The sequence below is a fragment of the Lissotriton helveticus genome, chromosome 4_1 (genome assembly GCF_964261635.1).
Source record: "Lissotriton helveticus chromosome 4_1, aLisHel1.1, whole genome shotgun sequence".
NCBI classification, from domain to species: domain Eukaryota; kingdom Metazoa; phylum Chordata; class Amphibia; order Caudata; family Salamandridae; genus Lissotriton; species Lissotriton helveticus.
The window spans coordinates 919706088-919732713 of record NC_136063.1 but is presented as its reverse complement, the minus strand read 5'-3'; positions in this window follow the sequence as shown (position 1 = coordinate 919732713).

The following is a 26626-nucleotide window of genomic DNA, read 5'->3' as shown; positions in this document are numbered from 1 at the left end:
TGTGCCTTTGCTAGGTCTCAATATATGTGCTTCAGTGGATTTTGAGAAATTAACGTTCAAAAAAAGATATATATCTGTAACAGCGGACCGGGCAGCGCTCCGGTTCGCGGACTTTACGCGTAACGGAACTTCGCGTAGCGAAGCTGATTGGCTCTCCGGTGTCTGTCAACATTCTAAACAGTCCGGAGCGGCCGCCATCTTGTCTCTCGGTAGGATTGAGAGACAAGAGGCGGCCAAAACAAAGGGGGAAATGAACATAAGGGGGCATAGTAGATCCTCCCTGACCCCCTAGGTTTAATGTGGAGCCTTCAAAAGTGCCCCGCGGGGCAAAAAAAAATAATATTTTTTTTTGTTTTTTTGCATGGGTAGCGCCCGGTTCGCGAACCGGGAAGCGTTCTGGGCAGCGTACTATAAGGAAAAAAGAATGATAGACTTTTCAAATACTGTATGTTAATTGATTGTTGGTTTTGTTGATTATTTTTTAATTTTTTTATTTTTTAAGCAATTATTTATTATTGTGATTGTGTTTCAAAATTTAATAACATTTCTAACATTTAACTAGTTTATGAATTACATATAAAAATGATTAAAGACTCAAACAATTTTTTAATATTACATACAATTTTATTTTTCGGATTGTTTTTCAAAATGTAATAGAACGTCTAGCCATTTGACTGTCCGATATGTCCTCTTGTTGAGTGAACATAAGTTCCCACATTTGACCGTCATCATAATGAAGTAAATGATCCACAGATTCTACACATTGAACTAATTCATGGTCCCGTGATTCATCCATGAAATCTGAGTCATCATTGTCCTCAATATCTTTTTCTGTGTTGTTCTCCAGAACAATTTCGAAGGAAACATTCTGCTCACCTTCCATTTTATTGCTGTAATTTGCATAAAAAATAAATATATCAGTGGAGATAGGGCACTGTTGGGTTTAAGTTCAGACAGGTACTTGTGAGTTTATAACAGAGAAGTAATCTATGGGCACTGTATGGTTTCAGGCGTGAAATCAAATTTGTGAAAATGGTAGGCATTGGTATGTAGTATGAGCTAATCTATATTTGGTGAAATTGTCTCCAGTCGCTTTTCTGTAAACTACTTTCCCACCTTTTTTGATGGTTCGCTTCCCAGGGAGCGACCCGGTACGCGAACTGGCGAGCGCCCCGGTTCGCGAACCTTAAGCGTTACGGGAGTCCACCATTTTGTGTTTCGGTCGAATTAAGATACAAGATGGAGGGCAAATAATGTTCAGAATGGGTAGAAGGGGGCACGGTAGACTTATCTTGACCCCCTAGGTTTTCTGAGGGTGGCTGAGGAGGCCCATATGTGCGGAAAAAAAACATTTTTTTAAAAATTTAGCGAGGTTAGCTCCCGGTTCGCGTACCGGGTAGCGCCCCAGGGAGCGTACTTTGTTGAAAATTAGTGAAAAATGTTAGAGTAAAATAATAATTGTGAGTGATCAGATGTAGGGTAGCTCTGAGAAGAGCTTTTGGGTTTATGGTACATTTAGGTACTTATAAGTAGGTACCAATGCACAGTCTTAAATTCAGAATGAAAATTCTGTTGCCCTCATCTGAGAAGTGAACTCCATCTCCTCTGTAGATATCTTGCATGTAGTAACGCAAGTTATTGTTGTACACGGAGCCCATTCCATGGTCTCTCATGTAAGCTGAAACAGATTTGTTTACATGCTTCCTCGACTTCTCAATTTGTGGACAAAATTGGTTTGACCACCTCCATTTCTGTCTTTGGCATATATTTGAATATACCAAGGCAGTCTGAGGAAAAAGTGCCATCAATTGCTCAAAGGTGTCCTTTAAAAGCATTTCCAGACCTACCCCAGTCAAAGTGCCCAAATCATTACCTCCACAGTGCACAATTAACAGGTCAGGTTTTGGCAAATGCATAAAGGTTTTCACCAATGGTATCAATTGGTGACATTTTAATCCTCTGTGGCCAAACCACTTAATTTCCACATCTTGTAAATTGAGGTTAGGTAAATTCCTGTTCTCAGCATACCTCTGAGCCCAATAGATGTAACTATGTCCAACAATCCAGACAGAAAACATGGTGAGAGAAGGTTCTCCTGCAGTCAGATGAAGCTTGTCTCCTTTCTGGTGAAGAATTGGCTTGGTAGTTTGGTCTGCCCTGTTCCCATGATGCACTGGGCCAGGGACAGACTGATTTGCATATAGCCAGGTTCTGAGCTGGGATGGGGCAGTGAGATAAATAACGGTGATGGATCAAGCCCTGATCTTTGGACTGGGTAAGAGTGGTCTGCTTAATTCAGACACTCTGTTCATCACCACCCCCTTTTCTGTATCGTTTTTGGCCACTATAGGTGTGGCAGGGTATACTCAGACATGAGTCCCTTTCTCACTGCTCCATCAGGATTCAAGCAAGCCGGGCCGAAGAGGCTGAAATGCCAGAAACCGGTCCCCGGTAGCTTGTCTCCTTTCTGGTGAAGAATTGGCTTGGTAGTTTGGTCTGCCCTGTTCCCATGATGCACTGGGCCAGGGACAGACTGATTTGCATATAGCCAGGTTCTGAGCTGGGATGGGGCAGTGAGATAAATAACGGTGATGGATCAAGCCCTGATCTTTGGACTGGGTAAGAGTGGTCTGCTTAATTCAGACACTCTGTTCATCACCACCCCCTTTTCTGTATCGTTTTTGGCCACTATAGGTGTGGCAGGGTATACTCAGACATGAGTCCCTTTCTCACTGCTCCATCAGGATTCAAGCAAGCCGGGCCGAAGAGGCTGAAATGCCAGAAACCGGTCCCCGGTAGCTTGTCTCCTTTCTGGTGAAGAATTGGCTTGGTAGTTTGGTCTGCCCTGTTCCCATGATGCACTGGGCCAGGGACAGACTGATTTGCATATAGCCAGGTTCTGAGCTGGGATGGGGCAGTGAGATAAATAACGGTGATGGATCAAGCCCTGATCTTTGGACTGGGTAAGAGTGGTCTGCTTAATTCAGACACTCTGTTCATCACCACCCCCTTTTCTGTATCGTTTTTGGCCACTATAGGTGTGGCAGGGTATACTCAGACATGAGTCCCTTTCTCACTGCTCCATCAGGATTCAAGCAAGCCGGGCCGAAGAGGCTGAAATGCCAGAAACCGGTCCCCGGCAGCTTGTCTCCTTTCTGGTGAAGAATTGGCTTGGTAGTTTGGTCTGCCCTGTTCCCATGATGCACTGGGCCAGGGACAGACTGATTTGCATATAGCCAGGTTCTGAGCTGGGATGGGGCAGTGAGATAAATAACGGTGATGGATCAAGCCCTGATCTTTGGACTGGGTAAGAGTGGTCTGCTTAATTCAGACACTCTGTTCATCACCACCCCCTTTTCTGTATCGTTTTTGGCCACTATAGGTGTGGCAGGGTATACTCAGACATGAGTCCCTTTCTCACTGCTCCATCAGGATTCAAGCAAGCCGGGCCGAAGAGGCTGAAATGCCAGAAACCGGTCCCCGGTAGCTTGTCTCCTTTCTGGTGAAGAATTGGCTTGGTAGTTTGGTCTGCCCTGTTCCCATGATGCACTGGGCCAGGGACAGACTGATTTGCATATAGCCAGGTTCTGAGCTGGGATGGGGCAGTGAGATAAATAACGGTGATGGATCAAGCCCTGATCTTTGGACTGGGTAAGAGTGGTCTGCTTAATTCAGACACTCTGTTCATCACCACCCCCTTTTCTGTATCGTTTTTGGCCACTATAGGTGTGGCAGGGTATACTCAGACATGAGTCCCTTTCTCACTGCTCCATCAGGATTCAAGCAAGCCGGGCCGAAGAGGCTGAAATGCCAGAAACCGGTCCCCGTTAGCTTGTCTCCTTTCTGGTGAAGAATTGGCTTGGTAGTTTGGTCTGCCCTGGTCCCATGATGCACTGGGCCAGGGACAGACTGATTTGCATATAGCCAGGTTCTGAGCTGGGATGGGGCAGTGAGATAAATAACGGTGATGGATCAAGCCCTGATCTTTGGACTGGGTAAGAGTGGTCTGCTTAATTCAGACACTCTGTTCATCACCACCCCCTTTTCTGTATCGTTTTTGGCCACTATAGGTGTGGCAGGGTATACTCAGACATGAGTCCCTTTCTCACTGCTCCATCAGGATTCAAGCAAGCCGGGCCGAAGAGGCTGAAATGCCAGAAACCGGTCCCCGGTAGCTTGTCTCCTTTCTGGTGAAGAATTGGCTTGGTAGTTTGGTCTGCCCTGTTCCCATGATGCACTGGGCCAGGGACAGACTGATTTGCATATAGCCAGGTTCTGAGCTGGGATGGGGCAGTGAGATAAATAACGGTGATGGATCAACCCCTGATCTTTGGACTGGGTAAGAGTGGTCTGCTTAATTCAGACACTCTGTTCATCACCACCCCCTTTTCTGTATCGTTTTTGGCCACTATAGGTGTGGCAGGGTATACTCAGACATGAGTCCCTTTCTCACTGCTCCATCAGGATTCAAGCAAGCCGGGCCGAAGAGGCTGAAATGCCAGAAACCGGTCCCCGGTAGCTTGTCTCCTTTCTGGTGAAGAATTGGCTTGGTAGTTTGGTCTGCCCTGTTCCCATGATGCACTGGGCCAGGGACAGACTGATTTGCATATAGCCAGGTTCTGAGCTGGGATGGGGCAGTGAGATAAATAACGGTGATGGATCAAGCCCTGATCTTTGGACTGGGTAAGAGTGGTCTGCTTAATTCAGACACTCTGTTCATCACCACCCCCTTTTCTGTATCGTTTTTGGCCACTATAGGTGTGGCAGGGTATACTCAGACATGAGTCCCTTTCTCACTGCTCCATCAGGATTCAAGCAAGCCGGGCCGAAGAGGCTGAAATGCCAGAAACCGGTCCCCGGTAGCTTGTCCCCTTTCTGGTGAAGAATTGGCTTGGTAGTTTGGTCTGCCCTGTTCCCATGATGCACTGGGCCAGGGACAGACTGATTTGCATATAGCCAGGTTCTGAGCTGGGATGGGGCAGTGAGATAAATAACGGTGATGGATCAAGCCCTGATCTTTGGACTGGGTAAGAGTGGTCTGCTTAATTCAGACACTCTGTTCATCACCACCCCCTTTTCTGTATCGTTTTTGGCCACTATAGGTGTGGCAGGGTATACTCAGACATGAGTCCCTTTCTCACTGCTCCATCAGGATTCAAGCAAGCCGGGCCGAAGAGGCTGAAATGCCAGAAACCGGTCCCCGGTAGCTTGTCTCCTTTCTGGTGAAGAATTGGCTTGGTAGTTTGGTCTGCCCTGTTCCCATGATGCACTGGGCCAGGGACAGACTGATTTGCATATAGCCAGGTTCTGAGCTGGGATGGGGCAGTGAGATAAATAACGGTGATGGATCAAGCCCTGATCTTTGGACTGGGTAAGAGTGGTCTGCTTAATTCAGACACTCTGTTCATCACCACCCCCTTTTCTGTATCGTTTTTGGCCACTATAGGTGTGGCAGGGTATACTCAGACATGAGTCCCTTTCTCACTGCTCCATCAGGATTCAAGCAAGCCGGGCCGAAGAGGCTGAAATGCCAGAAACCGGTCCCCGGTAGCTTGTCTCCTTTCTGGTGAAGAATTGGCTTGGTAGTTTGGTCTGCCCTGTTCCCATGATGCACTGGGCCAGGGACAGACTGATTTGCATATAGCCAGGTTCTGAGCTGGGATGGGGCAGTGAGATAAATAACGGTGATGGATCAAGCCCTGATCTTTGGACTGGGTAAGAGTGGTCTGCTTAATTCAGACACTCTGTTCATCACCACCCCCTTTTCTGTATCGTTTTTGGCCACTATAGGTGTGGCAGGGTATACTCAGACATGAGTCCCTTTCTCACTGCTCCATCAGGATTCAAGCAAGCCGGGCCGAAGAGGCTGAAATGCCAGAAACCGGTCCCCGGTAGCTTGTCTCCTTTCTGGTGAAGAATTGGCTTGGTAGTTTGGTCTGCCCTGTTCCCATGATGCACTGGGCCAGGGACAGACTGATTTGCATATAGCCAGGTTCTGAGCTGGGATGGGGCAGTGAGATAAATAACGGTGATGGATCAAGCCCTGATCTTTGGACTGGGTAAGAGTGGTCTGCTTAATTCAGACACTCTGTTCATCACCACCCCCTTTTCTGTATCGTGTGTGGCAATGAAATGGCAGTTGAAAAAATAAGAGTTTAAAATGAAAAAAACTGTGGAGTTTCTGTGTTAATGAAGCAGTAACAGTGATTGGTGGATTTTGATTGCTGAAAACAGAAAGTTAGGGTGCATGGATGAGTTGTTTGAAAGATGTATTTTGAGTGGTCAAGAAAAAATCATTAAATGAAAGAATGCACTGGATATGAGGTGCACTGAGAGTTCAGAGTTCAATTGCAACATTGTTGTGTGAACTTGCAAACACCAGAGGTCTTCCAAGAGGTGGTTGCCATGCAAAAAAGGCAGAAAGGGCAGAGGGGGGAAGGGTTTTCATTTGAAAAAAAGTGAGGGAAGAGTTTTGATTGGGTGACATGAGAGATATGTGTGAAGAATTACAGCATTTCTGTGCTTTTGATAGCTGCAGACTCTGGAGTGCATACCTTTTGCTCTGCTGAAGACAAATTGGTGTGTTTCTGAGACTGTTTTGAAACTCAAAGTATTTGCTAAGGTGAGAAAAGATTTCTTTAATTTAGATAGAGAATAGTGTGCTTTAAGGAGAAAATTATGAAGAAAGTTGTGTTTTTCAAATGTTGCTTTGTCTCAAGTGTTTTACAAATAGATTTTGTTTCTTTGAGAAAATGTAATTGGAGAAAATGTGAAGTATTAGTACTGACAGGGTGTTTTTGTGCATAGGAGCTGTGGAGTCTTTTCAAATTATGACTTGAAAATCGTTTTTGAGGAAAATGAATGGTTATAATATTTATGACAAGGACATAATGGTGTATGCTTCTTTATAAGGCAATTGAGTGTCTCTGATGTTATTTTTCCCATTTTAATGTAAGACCTTTCTCTGTGGAGCAAATTGCTTGTAAATATGCTCCCACCTGTGCATGGCAAATTTAGATTTTGAATGTTTGCGTTACATAGCCATGTTAAAAGTGACACAAACATGCTGCAAAGGCAATCAAAAAACGCGTTTATGTGTCTTAAGGACATTTTAAGTCATTTCTCCATGTGCAGTGTTTTGAAATTATGATTTGAAAATCGTTTTTGGGGAAAAGGAATGGTTTTTAAATTTATGACAAGGACATAATGGTGTATGCTTCTTTATAAGGCATTTCAGTGTCTCTGACGTCATTTTTCCCATATTACATTAAAAGACCTTTCCCCGTGGGGCACATTCCTTGTAAATATGCTCCCACCTGTGCATGGCAAATTTAGATTTTGAATGTTTGTGTTACATAGCCATGTTAAAAGTGACCCAACCATGCTGGAAAGGCAATCAAAAAACGCTTTCATGTGTCTGAAGGACATTTTAAGTCATTTCCCCATGTGCAGTGTTTTCAAATTATGATTTGAAAATCGTTTTTGGGGAAAAGGAATGGTTTGTAAATTTATGACAAGGATATAATGGTGTATGCTTCTTTATAAGGCATTTCAGTGTCTCTGATGTCATTTTTCCCATATTACATTAAAAGACCTTTCCCCGTGGGGCACATTCCTTGTAAATATGGTCCCACCTGTGCATGGTAAATTTAGATTTTGACTGTTTGAGTTACATAGCCATGTTAAAAGTGACCCAAAAACTTGCAAAGGCTTTAAAAAAACACTTTCATGTGTCTTAAGGACATTTTAAGTCATTTCCCCGTGGGCAGTGTTTTCAAATTATGACTTGAAAATCGTTTTTGAGGTAAAGGAATGTTGTTAAAATTTATGTGCGCCATATGCCCCCAAATTTCTTTTTCAGGGGTGCAGCAGGGTGTTCTTGAGACACCCCTGCACCTTTGGAAAAATTCCTAATTTGCGATGAGCTAATTGCTAATCGCAAATTGCACCTTCATTCCTATGGGCCTCCTGGCCCATGGAAATGAATGGGTAATTTGCAATTAGCAATTTGCTCATTGCAAATTAGGAATGGTAAAGAATCGCTATTTATTCCTTAAAATTCGCTATTTAGGAAATGCAAAATAGTTTGATGATACATATGGCGGTTCATCTGTAACAAGATAAGAAGCTTAGGGATACATTTATGATGACTGGCGCAATAAAGTGGACATTACTTACTTCATTGGTAGGCCTTTACATGTATTATCTCCTCTGTATTCTTCATCAAGCGTAACTTTAATCTGCAATCCTGAGTAGGCCTCACCTTAAACAAACCTCTGGATAGGCCACACCTTATCGTCATCCTGAATTAATCATTTAAAATGCTAGGGACAGATTTATGATAGGTGTATGCCTCTTTTGCGCCACTGTGCGTCACTTTTCTGATGCAGCGGCGGTGCAAAAGATTTGCTATGAGGCGACAAAATTACAAATTGATGCATTTAGGCAGATGTGTCATGGTGTAAAAAAAACGTGCCACATGAAACCGATGCAGCAGTGATGCAAAAGATGCACCATGTTGCAAGACAGGCCTCACTTGGGGCCATATGTATCAAGCTAATTAGCATTCGCAAAGGTCAAAATTCTGCGAATTTCGGCCTTTGCGAATGCTAATTAGACAAATGGTATGTATCAAACAAGTTTGATGCAAAATAAGGAATAGCAAAATTTGCTATTCCTTATTTTGCGATTGCACTGAAGGATTTGCAAATTTTGCGATTCCTTAAATGCAATGTATCAAACAAAAAATATGCAAAAAATGCCATTAAGGATTTGCAAACTACCACCAACTTCTAGTTGGTGGTAATTTGCGAATTCTTTTCAAAAAGCTTTTTTTCCAAAAAACAAAAGGTGCCATATGACGCCCATACATGCCCTTAGGGCATGTATGTGCGCCATATGCCCCCAAATTTCTTTTTCAGGGGTGCAGCAGGGTGTTCTTGAGACACCCCTGCACCTTTGGAAAAATTCCTAATTTGCGATGAGCTAATTGCTAATCGCAAATTGCACCTTCATTCCTATGGGCCTCCTGGCCCATGGAAATGAATGGGTAATTTGCAATTAGCAATTTGCTCATCGCAAATTAGGAATGGTAAAGAATCGCTATTGATCCCTTAAAATTCGCTATTTAGGAAATGCAAAATAGTTTGATGATACATATGGCGGTTCATCTCTAACAAGATAAGAAGCTTAGGGATAGATTTATGATGAGTGGCGCATCACCAGGGATGTGCCAGTCATCCTGCGCTGCTGTTCCGCCACCCATGGTGTGCTGCATTTACAATGCGGCGCAGCATGGGGCAAAAATGGCACAGATGCGTGACGCATCTGTGCCGTAAAGGTGGCGCATTGCTGGAGTTGTATCGCAAGTGTGATGCAGCTCCAGCAAGGCTCAGGGGTGCCCCATCTCCACAATGTTGCGTCAAGACCTATGCCTGCTTCAAGCAGGCACAGGGTTTTGACGTAGCTTTCTCCTATCTGATTGTAAATGCGGCACACCATGGGTGGCAGAGCAGCGGTGCACGTTAACTGGTGCATGCCTGGGGATGTGCCATTTAACATAAATCTGCCCCTTTACATTTAAGTATGTGCAGGGGACACAGAGTCGGTGAGGCTTATCCAAGGTTAAGAAGAGATGAGTCCTGTTCACTGAAAAATTAGACATAGGCTTCACCTGCTCAGCATCGCTGGACATGGCTATATAATAGCTGCAAAATGTTACTCTTGTTAAACAATTTTACTATTATAATCTCTGAGATTTGTCTCTTACTCTGCAACATCTCATTGTTGTTATCTTTCTTTAAAGATAAAGACAACATCAACATGAGCGACAATCAGCAATCAGTTGATTTTGACCTCATCATTGAACTCGTAATTGAAACATCAGTGGATGTTGATCCCTTGGATGATTTAAATCCTGAGGATGAAGAAGAACGTGATGAGGATGCAGTTTTGTCCGAATTATATGACATAGGATGGGAAGCTGACGTGCTTGAGCCTATGGAACTATAAACATTTATTTTAAAAATTTATAATAAATAAAAAGTAAAAATGTAAACCGTTTAATTTAAAAATAAAGACACCTTCAAAAACAGGTTATGTGTAGTGTCTTCAATAAAATATTAAAATATGCTCATAAAATTAGATCAGATTCACATATAAAATAGCACAGGTAACATGAATATAAATTCCATTTCTTTTCTGCTATTTCTGTATTCTAAATTTGCCAAGCACTAAAAAATCTTCTATGTAAAAATGTCAAGTAGTGTTTTAAGTTTTTGATTACTGTTATTGATTTACTGTTGGGTAATAGTGGTTAATAACATTTTTTAATATATTTTACCACAGATTCAACTGCAGATCATTTCAAGATTTCACCATGCCAACGAAAGAAAGACTGAGAAAGGCTGCAAAACGTCAAAGACAGCAGGTGAATGAAAAAAAGCAGCAGTCCTCTAATAAAAAGATTTGTCAAGTCACCAAGAAAGCACCGGGTAAGAGTACAAAAACATTCATAAGAAATATTTGTAGTAAAAAAAATATTACTACAGAAAATGTTTCAGTCCAGAAAAAGAGAAGCAATTGAAACGGAAAGGAAAGGCCAATGAAAAATGTTACTGCTAGAGCAAGAGATAACTCTGTGCATGATATTAGAAGGAAACAACAGTTTAGGGATATTCGTAAACGAATGTTCCGCAACAGGATAATTGGCAATTTGTTAAAAAATATTAAGAAAGGTCAACAGAAAGTGGTTTTTTATAAGAGAAAAAAAAAAGTTGAGAAAGTTATTGATCAGGCATTTGAAATTAAACGTAAGTTATTTATTTTGATAATCAATAGAATTAGGAAGCTAAACAAGGCAATTTATGATTTCAAAAGAAATAGTAGATGGAAGAGAATAGTTAATCGTAGTAATTTTTGTGAAGTTTTTTCTGGAGAATGGATGCATAGTTCAAGCTGTGAGGCATTTTTTAATGAGGAGAGTTATTTCCAGGATAATGATTTGGTGCATGCAGTTGACACCAGTGGTCGTGCTTATGAAGTGAAAGATGGTTGTCCAGTTGAAAAAGAAAAACTTGTGACAACAGAGGCAGAAGAGGTGTTAGGTAATGAGGTTTTAGGAAGACGTGCTAAGGGTCCTGTGTACACCTGGAAGTGTAGTAGTATTTGCAGTGTGCGACAGGATTCCATCAATTTGCTTTGTGATTTTGTACGGTCATTTAATAAGAAAAGTTTGAAGCAGAAAATGAGGTTGTTGCAAGAATTAGATCCTTGCAGAGTGAGAGAAGTGACAGGTTTGCATGGTCATTCACTGGCTTGTCTTTCCAGGAGAGTATGCCAGAGTGTTTTTCATCATTTCAGGATGCTAGCAGTGCATCATAATAAAGTCAGGAAATTAGTTAGAATGTTGTATTATGCTAAGAGTCCAGCAATTATGCTTAAACAATTATGCGCTGCTCTTTTGCATGGTTCTGAAATAGATGTGAAGAATATATGTGAAGAAATTGAGTTTTGTTACTTTGGAAGTAAAGAGGAGAATGTTGAAATTGACCAAGAAGAAGCGGGTAATGTGGAAGATAGTGTACAGGTTTCCAGTACAGATAATTTCCAGAGGGAAATTGCGACGTTTCAGGTCAAATCAAGTGAGAGGCCAAATTTCACTTGTGTGTGTTGTCGACGCACTTATTATAAGAATCAGACTAAGTTAGTGGATTTATATGCAAAAAGTGAAAGGGAAAATAATAGTGAATGGAAGGATTTCATAACATACTTGATGGCAGAAAATTGTTTTGATTTGGGATTGGATCAACGTGTGTGTACTTATTGTTGTTGCAAATTAAATCAAAACCAGATGCCTGCTAGAGCAGTTCATAATAATCTGGAATTGGTTGAGATTCCTTCTGAATTGAAGGATTTAAATACTTATGAATCTATTTTGATTCAAAGTATCCATCCCTTTCAGGCTATTGTAAGAATGGAGCCAAAGACAGGGAAATTGCCTCCATCAGATTTACAGAGAGGATTAAAGGGAAGAGTTGTTTATTTGCCTCTAGATTTGAAGAAAAACATTAACACAATTGGAGTAGAAAAAGTGGAAGAGGAACCTCTGGTTATCTTAGGTAATGGGGTTCCGACAAAGAATAAGAAAATATGGCAAGATTTAGTGGATGTTAGGAAAGTTAAAAAGGCAACATTGTATTTGAAAAAAAATAATAAATACTATAAGAATGTATATGTTGCAGAAGAGGAAGTAAGTGAGGAAGAGGATAGCGATTTGTGTGCTGGTCAAATTGAGAAAGTAGAACCCTCTACTAGTGAAGAAATATATGAACATTATAGTGTTCATCCTTTGCATTCCAAGGAAGTCATGGGGAATGCTATTGAGTTGTTTCAAATGAAACAAGCCAAAGGGAGTCCCATTAGTGTTTGGGAGGAAAGTTTGGAAGCTCGGTGTTTCCCACAGCTTTTTCCAACAGGTCAGGGAGGAAGATATGATGAGCGACCTCATCAAATTCCTGCTTCTGAATACCGGACTTTGCGATTGTATGCAGGAGATGCTAGGTTTCGACAATGCATTCCTTATTTGTTTCATCTCCTGTTTGAAAGCGATCTGTCTGGACTGTCATATGCAGTGAACCACATCTTGAAAAGTGGTATACACATGCAAAACATCTCGGCAAGTGACTTTATGGATAAAGTCAATGTCCAAGACAGTATTTTGGATTCTCACCTGATTAATCTCATGGCGTGTCAGTGTGGTACTAATGAGTACTGGTACCATCGTCATGGTGATTTAAAATGTATGCTGAGGAACTTAGGAACTCCCACATGGTTCCTCACTCTGAGCTGTGCCGAGTATGGCTGGGAAGACTTACTTGAATTTCTACGAGAGGCAAATGCTAACGTAGAAAACATCGAATTCAAGACACCCGGAGAACTGTGCTCTTTGGATCCAGTCAATGTATGTAGGTACTTCAATCATAGATTTGAAGCTATGATGTCTTTCATCATGAATAAAAAGAATCCACCTCTTGGAGAGGTGTTGGATTTCTTCTGGAGAAAGGAGTACCAAGCAAGAGGTGCTCCTCATATACATATGTTGCTGTGGATCAAGGATGCACCTAAATTTGGAACGGATCCAGAAGACTCAGTGATGAGTTTTATACAACAGTATTCTACGTGTGCTGTTCCAAACGCAAAGGAGAAGAAAAGCCTAAGAGAAAAAGTTCTGCGTTTCCAAAGCCATCGATGTGGAAAGTACTGTCGTCGTAAATTCCGAAACAAGGACAAGTTCTACACCAAATGTCGTTTTGGCTTTCCACGACCGGTGATTTCTAAAGGAAGAGTAAACAGTTTGATGTCTTCGCTGCGACATAATGTGATGAAGAAATCACCTAAAACACATACAATTTGAAGAGGAACGAAGAGTCCAAGTACATCAACGACTACAACCCGGTGATTTTGTCCATGTGGAATGCTAACATGGATATACAGTTTGTGGCTGATAACTGTATGGCTGTGGCTCGGTATGTGACATCTTACATCACCAAAAAAGAGAAGACAGAATTGAAGGATATGTGGGAGGACATTTCCCATGAAAAGAGCCTCAGCAAGAAGTTGTACAGTTTCAGTCTGAAGATGTTGTCGCATCGAGAAATCGGAGCGTACGAATGTTCTGACCGGTTGTCTTCAGCAAGTCTCTATGCCAAGTCCAGGAGTATCGTTTGGGCGAGTCTTGGTCTTGCTGCAACGCGTAATCGAGTTCTCAAACCTGTGCGGGAAATTGAGTATTTGGCAGAAAAGGAGCCAAACAGTACCGACATTTTGAAGACCAACATGTTGGATACATATTATCCAAATCGAAGCATTCACCTCGAGAATGTTTGTCTGTATGAGGTTCTTCAAAATTACATATTCAAGAGGAACATCAAAGAAGATACTGAGAAAGGAGTGTATGCTGTAATAGGAAGTGAGGGATGTCTGGTCAAGCAAAGAAAATGCCACTTGGTAAACCATCGAAAATTGAGTGGCGAATCTCCTGAAAAAAAGGAGTTTTTCTATTTAGCACTTTTGCAACTTTTCAAGCCTTGGCGTGCAGAAGAGGAACTGCTTGGAGATTTTCTCTGTTACGAAGACTCTTTCAATGCCGCCAAGGAGACCATAGAATGTCCTGCTTTTCCCAAATATGTAGAAATGTTGAATGCGGAAATTGAGCAGGAAGCAATGATTGCAGCCGAGATTGCCAGAGACAGTTCTCAGGACAGTCAGAGTTCTGCTTCATTGAGTCAGGATCCACTAGGAGGACCTGTTATCGAAAATGAAGCTGCCACTGCTATGAATGAAGTGGAAAGAGCCATGGCACATGCTCAGGAGGATGCGGTTAACTTAGAAGAGTTGGAAAGACAACTCAACGTTGAGCAGAGGAAAATATATGACGAAGTTACCATGCAAATTGATCATGGATTAAGTCATGACAAGAAAGAGTGCTCATGTACGTCGTTGAAGCCTGTCCGACTGTACGTGAGTGGAGAAGCGGGAACTGGAAAAAGTTTCCTTATTAAAGCAATTTCATGTTATTTGCAGGAAAGGACAGAGTCATCGCTGTCTTGTGTTGTCACCGCTCCAACTGGACTGGCAGCACATAACATTAAAGGGATTACTTTACATCGTTTACTGATGCTGCCAGTGGAGCATGACAACAAATTACAATATCACAAGCTATCTGGAGATGCTTGTTTTGAAGTTTCAAGAATCTTGAGGAAAATGAAACTTCTTATCATTGACGAAGTAAGCATGGTTTCCAATGTCATGCTTGCCTTTGTGCATTTGAGAATGCAAGAAGTTCTCAAAACAGAGTATGATGTGTTATTTGGTGGCACACACATCATTGTTTTCGGAGATCTTCTGCAGCTGACACTAGTGAAAGAGCAACCTGTGTTCAAAATGCTCACGCATGAAGATACCAGGAAGTGCCTAGGCAGCATTGGCAACGTCAATATATGGTTAAACTTCAATTATGCTGAACTGCATGAAAATATGCGTCAGGCGAAGGATGAAGTTTACAAGACTATTCTACAAGATGTTAGAATTGGAAAAGTGACCGAGCATGGGAAAGAAGCTTTACATGCACGATTACTGTCAAATTTATATCCAGAACAAGATGTTGTGCCTGAGAATATTTTTCAGAAAATTACTGAGAAGAAATCTGGAATATGTTTGATGCCAACTCTTGCAGAATGTGCCAAATTCAACAACAAAATGTTGCATTTAGAAAAGCAAGAGATTGTGAAACTGGAAGCTATTGACAGAGTAGAGCATATGGGATCAACAATTATTTTGTCTGAGAATCTGAAAACAAAATTGGATTCATTAGAGAAGAGTATATCTAAAACGTAAGGTTTTGAAAAGACTGAATGTGTGTTTAAATTGTCGTATCATTTTGAGAAGGAATTTAAATGTTGAAAGAGGTCTGGTAAATGGAGCAATGGGTCATGTTGTTGGTTTTGTGAATTACAAAAATAGAGATGCAATTGAAATTTTAAAAATTAAATTTGATGGCATTGATGAAATAGAACAAATTTGTCGTTGTTCAGCTAGATTTTTGCTCGTGAAAGACTTATATGTTCGGCGAAAACAGTTTCCTGTTTGCTTGGCATATGCGGTGACAATCCATAAATCGCAAGGTTTAAGTGTAGACAGTGCATTGGTGAATATTGGCAGTTCTGTGTTCAAGGAGGGTATGGCATATGTGGCATTGTCACAAGTTAGAACTTTATCAGGATTGTACTTGATTGAGTGTGATGTCACAAGCATTTGTGCGGATCTAGATTGTGTTAAGGAATACAATAGGTTAAGAAGAGAGTATGCGCCACATTTGCCTCAATATCCTTTGTTTGAGAAACGTGTGGTAGGCCGGAAACGAAGAAATGTGACCAATACTGGGGAGGTTGTAGCAAAAAGACGAAAAGTCGATGAACCTGAAATTATAAGCAGAAACAAAAAGGATTCTGTTGAAGATGTTGTTGGTTTTCAATTTGAAAACAGTTCTGGTGTCAACTGCTATGCTAATGTAGTGGTTAATGTTTTGTTTTCTCTAGAAAATGTAAAAGAAGAGATTGTGGTCAATTCTGATCAAAGATTTTGCAGTTTGTTAAATTCTGTCTTAGAAAAATGTAGCACTGATAGAACAAACATAGAAAGTGTGTCTGAAATTCGAAATCTGTTAGACAGATGTTCAGGCCAAACACAATTCTCTCAAAATATTCAGCAAGATTGTCAGGAGTTTTTAATGTATATGCTTGATGTATTGCATGCTGAAGGTGTAGATGTAGATAAGCTGTTTGGGCTTTCTTATCAATGGCAGCATGACTGCGAGAACTGTAGGGTATCAAGTACTACTAGTGTAGACTCAGAAAGATTTATATATTTAACTTTGCCAGACAGTAAATCAGTCTCCTTTAATAAGCTAGTAAAAGCAGCTGATCACAACATGGAGTGTAGCCAATGTAAATCTGAAATGATGTCCACATTATTTATACGAACATATGGCCAGTATGTCATTTTAATGTTCCAACGATGTAGGCCTGATGGAACAAAATTGACAACTTTAATTAAAAATTTTGTGGCTTCACAGTTGTCAATATCAGGAAGGACTTTTGTAACTGCAGCAATTATATATCATGATGGTCCTTCAATAACATCAGGACATTACACAGCTTATTTAAAGTCTAGAAATGGCTGGTCATTCTGCAATGATTCTGTTTTAATTTTCAAAAAAAAATTGCCGTATGATCTTAAAAACTCTTACCTGGTGTTTTTAAAACCAAAATTTTAGGGAAAGAATCTCGGGATGTGCTCTGAGGAATTTCAAGAAGTTCTAATTGCTCCTACACGATTTGGCCTTGAGGATAAGTGTAGTTCAGAGACATAACTTCTAACCATAAGACTGGACGTCATGGAGAAATAAGTGCACTTTGAATGAGTTCAGAAAAACTGTTTCTTTTTATAAGCTAATTGAAGCAGCCAATCAAAACATAGAGTAGAGGGAATGTAAGTCTGCAATGCTGTCTACTGTTTTACATTGCTTTGTGATTAAAAGTGATGTAGAGAATTAAATAATTGTAGTAGTCATAGAGGTAGTGTAAGTCTGCTTCATAGTAAGCAGTATCAGTGTCATAGGAAATGTAGAACATGACTGAGCAAGAAGGGGAAGATATTACTAGTCCAGGATTGTGAAAATGATCTTCAACATTTTAATTGTGAAAGTTGCGGAAATACAACATGACGGGATTGGCTTACAAGAATTCCAAGAGTTATAAATGGCTCTGACACGATTTGGCCTTGTGGAAACGTGTGGTAGAGAGCGAGAAGTCATTTATTGTATGTAACATGTTTTTCAAAACGATGGAGGTTTTCTTTCAGAAAGTGGCGGTCTGAAAGTAATAACAGCACAACAGAGTGTAAGCTGTTCATAGGACATCCTTCGACGTCATGGAAAGTAAGTTAACTTTAAGGAGTTCTGAATTCTGATTTGTTATGTTGTATGGGTTTTTTAAACACAATCATTTTGATTGTGTTTTTTTTTCCCCGCTGTTATATGATGAATACCTTCAAGTCACTGTTTTTAGTGAAATTTGATACATTCTGAGAACAGCAAAAATAAACCATTTAACATGTATAATTAATTCTGTACTGTTTGCATTTATGATGTACATGTAGAACTGTGTAGGAGGCATGGAGAAGGTGAGGCTTCTGTAAGTGTCAAAGTTGTTGCATACAGTGCTCATATTCTACGTAGTCTTTCATATGATAGACTACATTTCCACAATGAGATACCTAAGCAAAGGAAACACAGGTGATATGATTGTGGAATGAGCAAAATAAATTGCACGTTTTTCAATTATATTACCTGTGTTTCCTAACATTACACATCACATTGTGTAGGTGAGGTTTAGGCCTGTTCCTGGAGACAGAGGAGGTCTGACATTTGTTCAAGAGTGCAGTGGACATGACTCACTTCGTTGGTAGGCCTCCACATGTATTATCTCCTCTGTATTCTTCAATAAACCTAAATTCCATCTGCAACCCTGAGTAGGACTTACCTGAAACAAATCTGTGCATAGGTTACACCTTATTGGCATCTTGAAACAATCATTTAAAATGTTAGGGTCAGATTTATGGTGGCCGTGCGCCTCTTTTGCTGCATTGTGGGTCACTTTTGTGTAAAAGATGCACCATGTTGCAAGATAGATTTCAGTTCATCTCCAGCAAGATACCATCAGTTTAAAATGTATATAATTAGCACTGTGTAGGGGGCATGCAGAAGCTGAAGCTTTTGTAAGTGTCAAAGTTGTTGCATGCAGTGGTGCACTTCTGGGTACTGTTTAATATGCTGCACTACATCTGCACTATGAGATACCTTAGCCTAGGCAACACAGGTGATGTGATTGTGAAATGAGGAAAAGAAACTCCACATTTTTCAATTACATCACCTGTGTTTCCTAAGTTTACGAATGACATTGTGCAGATGAAGTTTAGAACTGTCCACGGACACAGAAGAGGTCTGGCCTTTGTTCAAGAGTGAAGTGGACATGACTTACTTCATTGGTAGGCCTTCACATGTATTATCTCTTCTGTATTCTTCAACAACTCGAAATTTCATTTGGAACACTGAGTAGGCCTCACCTCAAACAAACCTCTGGATAGGACACATCTTATTGGCATCCTGAAACAAACATTTAAAATGTTAGTGTCTTGCGACACTTTTGTGAAACAACAGCAGTGCAAAAGATGCACCATTTTTTAAGATAGGCCTCACTTCATCTGCATCAAGATACTGTTAGTTTAAAATGTATATCTTTAGGACTGTGTACGGGGCCTGGAGAAGCAGAAGCTTCTGTAAGTGTCAAAGTTGTTGAAAAACTGTTTGTCCTTCAATCTTTTCCCTTGTCTTTTCTAATTTTTAAATACATGTTTTAATATTTTTTCAAATGTTTGTTCTCTCTTTCACAGATTGAAAGTATAAAACCAAAAAGTGAGTAAGTTAATGACAATTATAAGGTAAATGTTTTGTACTCTTTTCGTTACATTTCTATCACATTCACCTACTAGTAGTTTGACAGCTTCATTTCTTTAACCCTCAGTTTCCTGCCTTTGCTACTTCCCTCATTCCTTTCTCTATTACCTACTTACTCTACTCCTTCCATTCCTTTTCTCAGTCCCTCTCTTCTCATAGTTCCTCACTCTTGTTCACTCACTCCGTCTCTATTACTCTTAGTGTCTTTGACTGATCACTCTTTCACTACTTGTTCATTATGCTTCTTCTGTGTAGTTGAAGCACACTAAGGGGCATATTATCAACACAGCCAATAAAATTATTGCTGTTTTTATTGGCAGAAAAGTGTTGCAAAAGTTGTTTTAGCGGCAGTTTTCCGCCGCAAAAGCGGCTTTAGCGACACATTTCTGCCGATAAAAGCTGCAAAACTTTTATTGCCTATGTTGATGATATGGCTCTATGTTATTTACATTTCTTTGCTGTTTCAATTAATCTTTTTCTGTTATTTTTTCTTTTTTGTTTTCTGTTTTTTCTCTCTGTTATTCCACATGTTTTACTCTGAGTTTGAACATTCACTCACATTGTCCAAGAAACTCTTCTTTGTTATTGTTCTACTCTCTTTTTTTTCTTTCACTTCCTTATCTATTTTGTTTTTCACAATTATACCCGCTTAAATCTTTTCTTCGGTAAATAGATCTATTAAACAGTATCTCCGGTTTACTCCCTATAGCTGTCTTTCTTTTAACATCACTCTCTGTTTACTTTCCTTATACTTACTCTTCTTTTTTTATTTTTTTTTATTTTTTTTGGTTCGCTCCCGGTTCGCGAACCGGGAAGCGAACTGGGAAGCGAACTAAAAGAAATAGAGCTTGCCAGAGTGCTAAACATTCTAGCAATTTTTTTTGAAAGGGGAGGTAGTTCTGAAAAGAACTTTTTTTTAATGTTTTTGTTGTTTTATATTTTTTTTTATTTTTTGAACATTTTTTGTTTTTTTTGTATTTTTTGAACAATTTTATATATTTTTTGGTTTTTTTGGGGGGGAAACAACAAAAAACAGGCATTGAAAAGGGCTCAACAGGAGCAAAAAAAAAATTACTGTCTGGGGCGGTTAGGACAATTGTGATTGTTATAAGCTAGGTTGATTGAATTAATGCTCATGTTACCACATGATATCAATGCACCGCAGTGCAGACAAGTATATTTCATATGCCCAAAATTCTCCTGGATGTTTGGCACGGTTTCCCGTGCCTCTGCTGCTGTCAATGATATTAACGATGTTGACCTGGCCACAGGAGTTGCTGTTGGGTTTTCTTCCATGTCACGTATCTCCGCCCGGCTGTAATTCAATGGATGCCACCTGTTCATGTGCCGATGCATGGTATAGTTCCCATAGCTATACTTTTGATCAGTCCCTCTTGATAATTTCTCTTTGCAAATGAGGCAGGTGACATACCTCGCATTTACTTTCTTCTGCCCTGGAGGGATTGAAAAAAACTGCCAAATGAAACTGGCTTTCCTATGGGAAACCCGGGGCACCTCTTCCAAGAACTGTGGTCCTTCTCTCTCCTCTTCCTCTAGTTCTTCCTCTTCCTCCTCTGTGTTGGTGATGACCTGGGGAGGTGGTCCTCTCTTCCCATGAGGAGGTGGAGGTGGTGGTGGGGGTGCACCAGCTGAAGCAACTACTGAAGCCATTGCTCTACTATGAATAAAGGTCTTCCTCTCACAATGATGAAAGTCAGAGTGAGGAAAGAAGGAGGGGTTTTCATCATTTGGGAAAAACAATAGTTCTAAACCAATGAAAAGTGTTATTTTTAGGTCACCTGACCTAGCCTTACATGATTATGAAACCAAAAGTTAAATGAACCAATGAAAAGTTTTATTAACAAGTCACATGACCTCTCACGCTTATGTTACGCGCTGCGGAACGCGCCCCGGATCGCTTCCGGGTCGCTGCGCTTCGCGCCTCGGTTCGCGCTCCGGAGCACTTCCGGGTGCGCTAACGCGGCGCGTCATAAGACGCATTACGCGGCAACGCGATACGTCGCGCTTTCGCGACGCGTCACGATGTTAATTTCTAACGCGGCAGTTGCGCTAACGGAACGTTTACCGGTTCGCGGACCGGGTCGCGGCATCAAATTGAGCTAACGGAAAGCTTCCCGGTTCGCGAACCGGGAGCGAAACAAAAGAAATATTAAAAAAAAAAATTATTAATAAACATATAAAATATATTTTTGGATTTAAAGAAGAATACATTTTACAGCTATAGATATTAGCTTTTAAAAAACCAATGAAATTCACTGAAAAAACCATAGGTTATAGACCATATATAGTTAGGAATTAGCATTTACAAAACCTTGAAAATTCACTGAAAAAACCATAGGTTATAGACCATATATAGTTAGGAATTAGCATTTTAAAAACCTTATTTTACTCACACAAAACCATTGAAATTCCATATATAGTTAGTTGTACTAACTATATATCGCGCACCCGCAATCCACTGCTGATCATGTCACATATTACATCATTCATGACATGGTCAGTGACATCACTGATGACATCACTGATGACATCTCAAATGACATCACTGATGACATCACTGATGACATCTCAAATGACATCACTGATGACATCACTGATGACATCTCAAATGACATCACTGATGACATCACTGATGACATCTCATTTGACATTACTGATCACATCACTGATGACATCATTCATGTGATAATACAATGAACCTCTTCAGACTCTAATATAACCTTAGATACACTCAGTGTAAACATACACTCACAGACTGTCACTCATCCATGGAGTTACTCAGACACCTAGTCAGTCATGCAAAGAATCAATCACACCTCCATTTTCTCAACTATACAGTTATACACACCTTACTTATTCAAACATATACTAAAACATATTTACTCTCTTATACAATCCTGGATACAAGTTCACAATGATGCATACAGCCACTCACACATTCACTGGCTCCTATGCACAGTTATTTATATATGTCAACTCTCACATGTACTGTATTTTACATATGTACTTACTTTGACATGTAGCACTGAGATATCCATTCACTCACCAATACACTCATGCACACAGTCAACCGCCCATACAGCTGTTTCCACATGCACTTTTGAACCCATACATCTAGTGAATCAACTGCTCACACATATATGCACAGAGTCATACGCCTCCCAGCCACCCACACACACACTCAGTCTCCCATACAAATGCTTGGGCAACCAATCAATAACCCATATAGTTACTCATATAGCTACTGATCAACACATGCAGCAGTTTACAGAACAACAGACATAATGATGCACAAATTAAGACAGTTTAGTCACTAACCCATGCATTCAGTGAGACACATTTAATCACTCACTCATACAGTCAGTCACGCACCTACTAAATCCTTCATCCAGACACTTATACATCTACTCATTCTTCAATATGTAAAACATATTTAAACTTTACAGAAACACACAGTCATAGAATTTTCAGAAATCCCTATTCAAAAAAATCCTAACTATATATACCTACTGGCGACTGCCAGTAGGTAATATGTATATATATATATATATATATATATATATATGTCAAAGCAAACTCCCTCGAAGAAAGAGCAGAGGCCACACAGGGGAAGTTTCGGAGCCAGCTTTATTCACAGTTCACACGGAATGGCGAATGCATTTCGGTGTCGTAGCCTTCTTCAGCGCCCAGAGTGTGATCAGGATGCAGGTACAAAATTACGGGTTTAAAGTACCCAGCCCCCTCCTGATCAGGATGCAGGTACAAAATCACGGGTTTAAAGTACCCAGCCCCCTCCTGATAGGTGTTCAGGTGCTCCTCTCCCAGGTGAGTCACATGCGCTAATACCTTATGTGGGCCGCCCAGTGGCAGGCGCCTACATATCCCACAATGCTTTGTTCTTGACGGGTGGGTATTGCGAGGGTGGAACAGCAACATAATTCAGCACAAAACTTCAAAGTCCGTGTTAGTGCGAATTCTGCTTTCTCCTCTGGTCCCCACGCTGCAGCAACCTCCAGACATCAGGGATCGATTCAGCGTGGGCAAGTATGTGGGTACACCTTGCCACGGTGCAGTCAATGACCGCATACACCGCCACCTGTCTTCCCGTGCCTGAAGGCGGGCCTTGGCAAAACCAGTAACCTGGAAAAAACGAAAATCTGCCAAAGCAGTGTCCAGCAAACCAGGGCCACTTGAAGCTGCGAGGGCCTCTTAGGCGCAGCACTGGAACTGCACGAATGAATGTCAAAGCAAACTCCCTCGAAGAAAGAGCAGAGGCCAAACAGGGGAAGTTTCGGAGCCAGCTTTATTCACAGTTCACACGGAATGGCGAATGCATTTCGGCGTCGTAGCCTTCTTCAGCGCCCAGAGTGTGATCAGGATGCAGGTACAAAATCACGGGTTTAAAGTACCCAGCCCCCTCCTGATAGGTGTTCAGATGCTCCTCCCCCAGGTGAGTCACATGCGCTAATACCTTATGTGGGCCGCCCAGTGGCAGGCGCCTACATATCCCACAATGCTTTGTTCTTGACGGGTGGGTATTGCGAGGGTGGAACAGCAACATAATTCAGCACAAAACTCCAAAGTCCGTGTTAGTGCGAATTCTGCTTTCTCCTCTGGTCCCCATGCTGCAGCAACCTCCAGACATCAGGGATCGATTCAGCGTGGGCAAGTATGTGGGTACACCTTGCCACGGTGCAGTCAATGACCGCATACACCGCCACCTGTCTTCCCGTACATATTCACTGAAAAAAACATAGGTTTCAGGCAGGTTATAGTTAGGAATTATCATTTAAAAACCTTAGAAATTCACTGAAAAAAACATAGGTTTCAGGGGTGTTATAGTTAGCTAGACATTTCACTCAATCAAAACCATTGAAATTCCTCTGTTATAGTTAGTTGTACTAACTGTAACTCTCGCGCCCGCAATCCACTGGTGATGATGTCACATATTACATCATTCATGACATGGTCAGTGACATCACTGATGACTTCACAAATACCATCACTGATGACATCATCCAGTGAATGTGGTTTGATTTGTTATTAAAATATGTAGTATATATATATATAATTGCTATAGACGTATCTCTGTGCAGGACGCTATGCAAACAAGAAACGCAATTTATTTGAAGTTATCTGCTTGGAGAAGCAAGGGCTTGATCTCGATGGATGAGTATAAATTCCTCAAAAAGGATTATCCGGTGATGCCAGTCATCTACTTCATCCCGAAAGTACATAAAAACTTGATACAACCCCCTGGCAGGCCCATTATATCTGCTTGTAATAGTCTGTTAGAGAATATGAGCAGGTATATTGATTTTTTCCTACAGGATTTTGTGAGAGGCCTACCATCTTTTATCTTGGATACCAGTGATCTGTTGAGAAAACTACAAGACTTTGTATGGAGCCCTAACTATGTTCTGGTATCCATGGATGTGACTTCATTGTACACCAGTATTGTCCACACTGATGGCTTGAAGGCCACACAGCATTTTCTTGACAAAAGAGACATTGGTTTTCATGAACACTCTAAAATGGTATTTGATATGATCACAATTTGCCTTGAGAACAATATATTTCTGTTCGGTAATCAACTTTTTTTGCAGACCCGGGGAGTGGCAATGGGGGCCTGCTTTTCTCCCAGTTACGCCTGCCTCCATATGGGGTACTGGGAGGAGCAGGTCCTGATGAAACAACATGCTGCCACCGTGAATGCTAAGGTTAAACTTTGGTTAAGGTATATAGATGACCTACTTATTGTATGGGATGGCACTGAAGATGAGGTTGTTGAGTTCATAGAGATATTAAATACCAACAACTCTAATATCCACTTCACCAGTACCCATAGCAAGTCATCTATTGTCTTCTTAGATGTAGAGGTTTTTGTACAGGCAGGAAAACTTCAGACCAAACTACATCGCAAACCTACAGCAGGGAACACATTGCTGCACGCAGAGAGTCAACATACCGCGCATCTGATTCGTAGCATCCCTTATGGGGAGATGCTTCGAATTCGGAGAATATGCAGCAATGAGCATGATTGCCGGCTGGCACAATCCCTCTGTAAGGCACGTTTCTTGGAACGAGGCTACAGACTAGAAACTATCGATAATGCCATGGTTAGGGCCAACAAGATTGACAGAACTACACTCCTGGGCTCAGGTAGTGTTCGACCCAAAACTCCAACAGACAGGGTGGGTGAGGAGACAAGACTAATTATGACATACAATAGTCAACATAAAAGTATTCATAAAATAGTCAAGGACAATTGGTTCCTGGTCTCCAGTGACCCAATCATTGGTTCTCAAATGTGTCCAAGTTAGAACTTTATCGGGATTGTACTTGATTGAGTGTGATGTCACAAGCATTTGTGCGGATCTAGATTGTGTTAAGGAATACAATAGGTTAAGAAGAGAGTATGCGCCACATTTGCCTCAATATCCTTTGTTTGAGAAACGTGTGGTAGGCCGGAAACGAAGAAATGTGACCAATACTGGGGAGGTTGTAGCAAAAAGACGAAAAGTCGATGAACCTGAAATTATAAGCAGAAACAAAAAGGATTCTGTTGAAGATGTTGTTGGTTTTCAATTTGAAAACAGTTCTGGTGTCAACTGCTATGCTAATGTAGTGGTTAATGTTTTGTTTTCTCTAGAAAATGTAAAAGAAGAGATTGTGGTCAATTCTGATCAAAGATTTTGCAGTTTGTTAAATTCTGTCTTAGAAAAATGTAGCACTGATAGAACAAACATAGAAAGTGTGTCTGAAATTCGAAATCTGTTAGACAGATGTTCAGGCCAAACACAATTCTCTCAAAATATTCAGCAAGATTGTCAGGAGTTTTTAATGTATATGCTTGATGTATTGCATGCTGAAGGTGTAGATGTAGATAAGCTGTTTGGGCTTTCTTATCAATGGCAGCATGACTGCGAGAACTGTAGGGTATCAAGTACTACTAGTGTACACTCAGAAAGATTTATATATTTAACTTTGCCAGACAGTAAATCAGTCTCCTTTAATAAGCTAGTAAAAGCAGCTGATCACAACATGGAGTGTAGCCAATGTAAATCTGAAATGATGTCCACATTATTTATACGAACATATGGCCAGTATGTCATTTTAATGTTCCAACGATGTAGGCCTGATGGAACAAAATTGACAACTTTAATTAAAAATTTTGTGGCTTCACAGTTGTCAATATCAGGAAGGACTTTTGTAACTGCAGCAATTATATATCATGATGGTCCTTCAATAACATCAGGACATTACACAGCTTATTTAAAGTCTAGAAATGGCTGGTCATTCTGCAATGATTCTGTTTTAATTTTCAAAAAAAAATTGCCGTATGATCTTAAAAACTCTTACCTGGTGTTTTTAAAACCAAAATTTTAGGGAAAGAATCTCGGGATGTGCTCTGAGGAATTTCAAGAAGTTCTAATTGCTCCTACACGATTTGGCCTTGAGGATAAGTGTAGTTCAGAGACATAACTTCTAACCATAAGACTGGACGTCATGGAGAAATAAGTGCACTTT